Below are 7,372 nucleotides of genomic sequence, written 5' to 3'. Positions count from 1 at the left end.
CCCCAAGTACCTACCAGTGGCCTCTCCATGTGGCCTGGGCCTCCTTGCAGCATGGAAACCTGGGGGCAGTTGAATCTCTTACACGGGGCTCACGGGAACCGAGTTGTAACAGGTGTGCCAGAGCAGGTGTGCTGTAGCACGAGGTGGTAGCCGCATCCCCGCCTCGGAAGTCACGGAGCACCACTGCTGGCTAGCCTTGAAATGGTAACAAGCCTCCCAAATTCCAGGGAGGTGGCACAGACCACCTCTTGTGGAAGGAATGTCAAGGAATCTGCGAGTAGACTTCGGCTCAGGTCACGATCTCGCAGTTTGTGGGTTCGAGCCTCACGTCGGGCTCTGTGCTGACAGCTCAGAGCCTGGAGCCTGTTTCGGATTCTGTGTCTCCTCCTCTCTCTGCCCGCACCCCCATGCTCATGCTCTGTCTCTCTCTGTCTCTCAATAAATGTTAAAAAAATAAATGTTAAAAAAATTTAAAAAAAAAAGTTGTTGCAGTAGAAAGTGAAGAGAAGCAATGTGTGGAGAGGTAACATTAAGAATGGTAGTAAGTGGGGCGCCTGGGTGGCTTGGTCGGTTAAGCGTCCGACTTCGGCTCAGGTCATGATCTCACGGTCCGTGAGTTCGAGCCCCGCGTCGGGCTCTGTGCTGACAGCTCAGAGCCTGGGGCCCGTTTCAGATTCTGTGTCTTCCTCTCTCTCTGACCCTCCCCCGTTCATGCTCTCTCTCTCTCTCTCTCTCTCTCTCTCTCTCGAAAATAAATAAACCTTAAAAAAACAAAAAAAAAAAAAAGAATGGTAGTAAGAAAGGGGCCCCTGAGTGGCTCAGTTGGTTAAGTGTCTGACTCTTGATTTCAACTTGGGTCACAATCTCACAGTTCGTGAGTTTGAGCCCCGCATCAGGCTCTGAGCTGACAGTGCGGAGCCTGCTTGGGATTCTCTGTCTTCCTCTCTCTCTGACCCTTCCCCACTAGTGCTCTTGCTCTTTAAAAAAAAAAAAAAAGAAAGAAAAGAACGGTAGTAAGAAACATAATAGCAGCCCAACCAGGAGGAACTTCACTAGGAATGGGAGAGGCTCTTCTACTGTAGGGAGATTTGAGAGAGACAGTGTGCAAACAGAAGAATATTTGGGGAGTAACAGAAAGGAAGAAGTAACGAGAATGACAGCGAGTGAGCAACATAGAATAGAAACAGGAAGAGGCCCAAGAATGGGGGAGATGCTAATTAATGAATGAAGGCAAGAGCAGGAGTAACAGAGGGGGTGTGGCCGAGTGGTTTAGGACCCGGACCACTCCAGAACCAGGGACCTGGTTTCAAATCCACCTCCAAACTGCACCTCTGGTGACTTTCTGAACTGTGCCTCAGTCTTTGTATCTGTAGAGTGGGGATGGTGATACTGATCACATCTCCCTGATGCGGTTGTAATGAGTTACTCCGTTAAAGCATTCAGTGCCTGGTTCATAGTGGAGTCTGTGTGTGTTAGATACCATTACTAGTTCTCTTAATACCATAGAAATGGGAGAGGTCCCCTGAGCAACAGATACTGCAGGGGAGTGCCTATTAAGGAAGTAGGTCCGGCTGACTCGAAGGCCTGGCTGGCCTGTTGCTACCTCACTGGTGACCAGGACATGGGTCCTCCTCAAAGACCCAGCCCACCTTCCGGCACATTTGGTTATGGTGCTCCCCACCCCACAGCCTCTGAGCAGGTCCCTGTGCAGGAGGTAGGGTGGGAACCAAAGCAGGGACAGAACTCAGCCAAGGTTACTCACCAAGGAGTGACAGGACCTGGGCTGCACCCAGGCTTCCAGGCTCCCTCCCCCCAGGGCTCTCAGGTGAGAAGGGGTGCATGCATGCTCGGTTCCAGGGGTGCTCGGGACTGGTACACTAGAACCTTCTTGACTCCCAACTCTGACTGCATTTCGTGGGAACCTAACCGCCTTTGGTTGGGAGGGCAGCAGAGCATAACCCGGTCTGGTCTGATGACGTATGGGAGCTGAGCAAACCATTGGGGTGTGGGAAGGAGCTAGCATTACTTATCTTTCTCTTTATTTAAGATTTCCTGGTATTTAATATATGGATTGAGCATGGTGCGTATATTCAATTTATAAGTATGTACACCTCTTGGGGGTGTGTGCTCCCAATTGTTTTACGAGTAAAGTGTGAGACCACAAAAGTTCAGAGAACCCCGTGCAAAGGTAATCACACCGTGCAAAGCAGCCCTCTGGGGGAAGGTTACGTTCAATCACCCACTAACAATTACTCTGCAATTACAGCAGGACCCCGGCAGGGCTCCAGAAAAGCCTCTGTGTTCTGGTCTGAGCTCCTGAACAGGACCTCACACCTCGCTTCTCTTTTCACGCTCTGAGTCTGGGGTTGGCCTCCACCACATCCTGAGCTTTTACTTTGCTCCTCCCTGATTACTGCTATCAAAGAATCAGTAGTCTCCATTTTTATACATCCTTCCTCTTCCAAGAAAATTATCCAGATAATTCCAGACAGATTGCCCAGAAGCGGCACTGAGCACTGGAAACAGCAACGGCTTCAGAATCACTCAGGCCTACATTCAAATTTCCACTCCACTGTTTCATTCACTCGATGGTTATTTGTTGACCACCTACTACGTGCAAGGCATTCCACAAAATCGTTGCTCTTACACAGCTTACATCCTATGGGAACAGCTTATTTGCTGTGTGACCTTGAGTGGGTCACTGTACCTCTCTGTCAGTTTACCTATCTGTGAAGTGGGGTTCATAACCCCCAACCTTGCAGGGAAGCTGTGATGAGAGGAGGTCTGGGGCCTGGGGCATTCGATGGAAGGCATCCCAGGTGCCTAGACCTGGAAGAAACCTCAGCCCAACCCTCTTATTCTGCAGCTCTTGACAAATGCTGTCGAGAGAGGGACAATGACTCATCCAACGCCACTCAGTGAGATAGGGCCGAGCGAGAACTGGATCTTCTCTTGTTCCTCTTTCCTCGAGTCTGAAGTTCTCTGCATGGTCCAGCCAAGGCTGGGGAAGACATCATATTCCTGGGTGGAAAGAAAGCACTCTGACCCTAGAGTTTACCTTCTCCTTGTGCCCTCCCCCAAACCCAGAAGCCAACTTCTTCCCCACACTTCACCACCAAGTGGTCATTGTGGGAAATGTCCCCCAGCTCCCTTTGAGAAACAGCAGCAGCTAATGTGTGGGCCAGAACAATGGCTTGGGAGCCTCAGGCAGCCCGGCATGTGAGTCATGTGGAAATGACTCTTCTTAAATACCTACCTAGTTCAGCCACAGACCTTCAGGGAAAGGCCCCACACAGCGTGGGGAATGTTGAGGAGGAACGTGCAGGAGCCGGGATCAGTCTTTCTTTTCTCATCCCTCAAGTTCAGCTCCAGACGCAAACCTGCACGTCTTACTCAGCAAAGCAAAGGCCTGATCCCTGCCCATCCTTTTGTTAGAAAGACCAGTTGGTAGGCATGCTGTGGGAAGTCTGACCCTTTCCCCAGCTACAGGGGCCCACCCAAAGGATGATTGCATTGAATCCACAGAGGTCTCTGCACCAAAGAGTCGTGGGATATACCCCAACCTTTCAGTTGGGATGAATGAGGGTTAAACCCCAGGAGAAAGTTGGGGGGTGGGAGGAGGCACAGGTAAACCAAGACTTAGAAAAATCATGACTCAGACTTGAATCAACATAGCCTCTGATTGGATTTAAGACAACATTCCCCAACTCGAGGTCTGTCACAGGAAAGGGCAATGTCTTATCTGGAGAAAGGTAACAACATGAAGATCCTCTCATGCACAATATCTGGCGTTCAATTTAGACAAAAAAAAAAATTTTTTTTCTTAACCAGACACATGAATTAAACAAACCAAAATGAAAAAAAATAAAACTGATCGAAAAAGACCCGAAGGTGACCCGAATATGAGTGTTATCAGATGTAGACTTTACAACAACTGTGATTGATATGTTCAAGAAGATGTAAGAAGACATGAAGAATTTTTATCAGAGACCTGGGATCTGTAAGAAATAACCAATTGGAAATTCAAGAGAAAAACACAATCACTGAAATCGAGAACCCAGCCAATGTGTTTACAGATGATTGTGCAAATTTGGAGAGAGGATCTGTGAATTTGAAGATAGGTCAGTAAAAAATATGCAGAAAAATAGCTCCAAAATAAAGAGGAAATATGGAAAACACAGGAGAGAGATGTATAGGACGTGGTGAAGAGGTCTAACTATATGGAATTGGAGTCGCAGAGAGGAGGACAAAGAGCATGGAGCAGAAGCAATAGTTCTGATAATGACAAGAATTTTCCAGAATCGATAAAAAGACATCAAACTGGGCCGCCTGGGTGACTCAGTCGGTTAAGCATCAGACTTCGGCTCAGGTCATGATCTCATTGTTCGTGGGTCTGAGCCCTGCGTCAGGCTTTGTGCTGACAGTTCAGAGCCTGGAGCCTGCTTCGGATTCTCTGTCCTTCCCCGGCTTGCACTGTCTCTGTCTCTCGAGAAATGAATAAATGTTAAAAAAAAAAAAAAAAAAAAAAAGAATCTGTCCACATTAAAATGACAACAGCAACAACTGCTTAGCAGTTGGGACTGCCCCTGTGCCTGGGTGGCTCAGTCGACTGAGCGGGTTGAGCATCCAGACAGTTGGTCATGATCTTGAGGTTCATGAGTTCGAGCCTTGTGGTTTTGAATTGTATTTCCCTGATGATGAGTGATGTTGAGCATTTTGTCATGTGTCAGTTGGCCATCTGGATGTCTTCTTTGAAGAAGTGTCTATTCATGTCTTTAGCCCATTTCTTCACTGGATTGTTTGTTTTTTGGATGTTGAATTGGATAAGTTCTTTATAGATTTTGGATACTAACCCTTTATCTGATATGTTGTTAGCAAATATCTTCTCCCATTCCATCGGTTGCCTTTTAGTTTTGCTGATTGTTTCCTTCGCTATGCAGAAGTTTTTCTTTTGATGAGGTCCCAATAGTTCATTTCTGCTTTTGTTTCCCTTGCCTCTGGAGACATGTTGAGTAAGAAGTTTCTGCGGCCAAGTCAAAGAGGTTTTTGCCTGCTTTCTCTTTGAGGATTTTGATGGCTTCCTGTCTTACATTGAGGTCTTTCATCCATTTTGAGTTTAGTTTGGGGTATGGTGTATGAAAGTGATCCAGGTTCATTTTTTCTGCATGTCGCTGTCCAGTTTTCCCAACACCACTTGCTGAACAGACTGTCTTTATTCCATTGGATATTCTTTCCTGCTTTGTCAAAGATTAGTTGGCCATACATCTGTGGGTCCGTTTCTGGGTTCTCTATTGTGTTCCATTGATCTGAGTGTCTGTTCTTGTGCCAGTACCATAGTGTCTTAATAATTACAGCTTTGTAATACAGCTTGAAGTCTGGGATTGTGATGCCTCCTGCTTTGGTTTTCTTTTTCAAGATTGCTTTGGCTCTTTGGGGTCTTTTGTGGTTCCATATTAATTTTAGGATTGTTTGTCCTAGCTCTAGGAAGAATGCTGGTGTTATTTTGATAGGGATTGCATTGAATATGTAGATGTCTTTGGGTAGTATTGACATTTTAACAATATTTGTTCTTCCTATCCAGGAGAATGGAATATTTTTCCATTTGTTTGTGTCTTCTTCAATTTATTTCATGAGCTTTCTATAGTTTTCAGTGTACAGATTTTTCACCTCTTTGTTTAGATTTATTCCTAGGTATTTCATGGTTTTTGGTGCAGTTGTAAATGGGATCAATTCCTTGATTTCTCTTTCTGTTGCTTCATTATTGGTGCAAGGAATGCAACCGATTTCTGTGCATTGATTTTATATCCTGTGACTTTGCTGAATTCATAGATCAGTTCTAGCAGTTTTTTGGTGGAATCTTTTGGGTTTTCTATATAGAGTATCATGTCATCTGGGAAGAGTGAAAGTTTGACCTCCTCCTGGCCGATTTGGATGCCTTGTATTTCTTTGTGTGGTCTGATTGCTGAGGCTAAGACTTCCAATACTGTGTTGAATAATAGTGGTGAAGTGGACATCCCTGTCATGTTCCTGACCTTAGGGGGAAAGCTCTCAGTTTTTCCCCATTGAGGAGGATATCAGCATTGGGTCTTTCATATATGGCTTTTATGATCTTGAAGTATGATCCTTCTATCCCTACTTTCTTCAGGGTTTTTAATCAAGAAAGGATGCTGTATTTTCTCAAATGCTTTCTCTGCATCTATTGAGAGGATCATGTGGTTCTTGTCCTTTCTTTTATTGATGTGATGAATCACTTTGAGTGTTTGATGGATATTGAACCAGCCCTGTATCCCAGGTATAAATCCCACTTGGTCATGGTGAATAATTTTTTTAAGGTATTGTTGGATCCTGTTGGCTAATATCTTTTTGAGGATTTTTGCATCCATGTTCATCAGGGAAATGGGTCTATAGTTCTCCTTTTTAGTGGGGTCTTTGTCTGGTTTGGAATCAAGGTAATGCTGGCCTCATAGAAAGAATTTGGAAGTTTTCCTTCCACTCCTATTTTTTGGAACAGCTTCAAGAGAATAGGTGTTAACTCTTCCTTAAATGTTTGGTAGAATTCCCCTAGAAAGCCATTTGGCCCTAGAGTCTTGTTTTTTAGGAGATTTTTGATTACTAATTTGATTTGTTTACTGGTTATGGGTCTGTTCAATTTCCTATTTCTTCCTGTTTCAGTTTTGGTAGCATATATGTTTCTAGGAATTTGTCCATTTTATTATTATTTATTTATTATTAATTATTTATTTATCATTGCCCATTTTATTGGCGTATAATTGCTCATATATTTTCTTATTATTGTTTTTATTTCTGCTGTGTTGGTTGTGATCTCTCCTCTTTCATTCTTGATTTTATTTATCTGGGTCCTTTCCTTTTTCTTCTTGATAAAAACTGGCTAGTGGCTTATCAATTTTGTTAATTCTTTCAAAGAACCAGCTTCTGGTTTCATTGATCTGTTCTACTGGCTATTTTGGTTTCAATAGCATTGATTTCTGCTCTAATCTTTATTATTTCCTGTCTTCTGCTGGTTTGGGGCTTTATTTGCTGTTCTTTTTCCAGCTCGTTAAGGTGTAAGGTTAGGTTGTGTATCTGAGACCTTTCTTCCTTCTTTAGGAAGGCCTGGATTGCTATATCCTTCCCTCTTATGACCACCTTTGCTGTGTCCCAGAGGTTTTGGGCTGTCGTGTAATCATTTTCATTGGTTTGCATGTACTTTTTAATTTCCTCTTTAACTTCTTGGTTAGCCCATTCATTCTTTAGTATTCATTCTTTAGTAGGATGTTCTTTAGTCTCCAAGTATCTGTTATCTTTCCAAATTTTTCTTGTGGTTGATTTCGAGTTTCATAGAATTGTGGTCTGAAAATATGCATGGTATGAT

The sequence above is a fragment of the Leopardus geoffroyi genome, chromosome A2, assembly GCF_018350155.1.
Source record: "Leopardus geoffroyi isolate Oge1 chromosome A2, O.geoffroyi_Oge1_pat1.0, whole genome shotgun sequence".
In the NCBI taxonomy this organism is placed as follows: Eukaryota; Metazoa; Chordata; class Mammalia; order Carnivora; family Felidae; genus Leopardus; species Leopardus geoffroyi.
Note: the sequence above shows the minus strand (reverse complement) of the source record.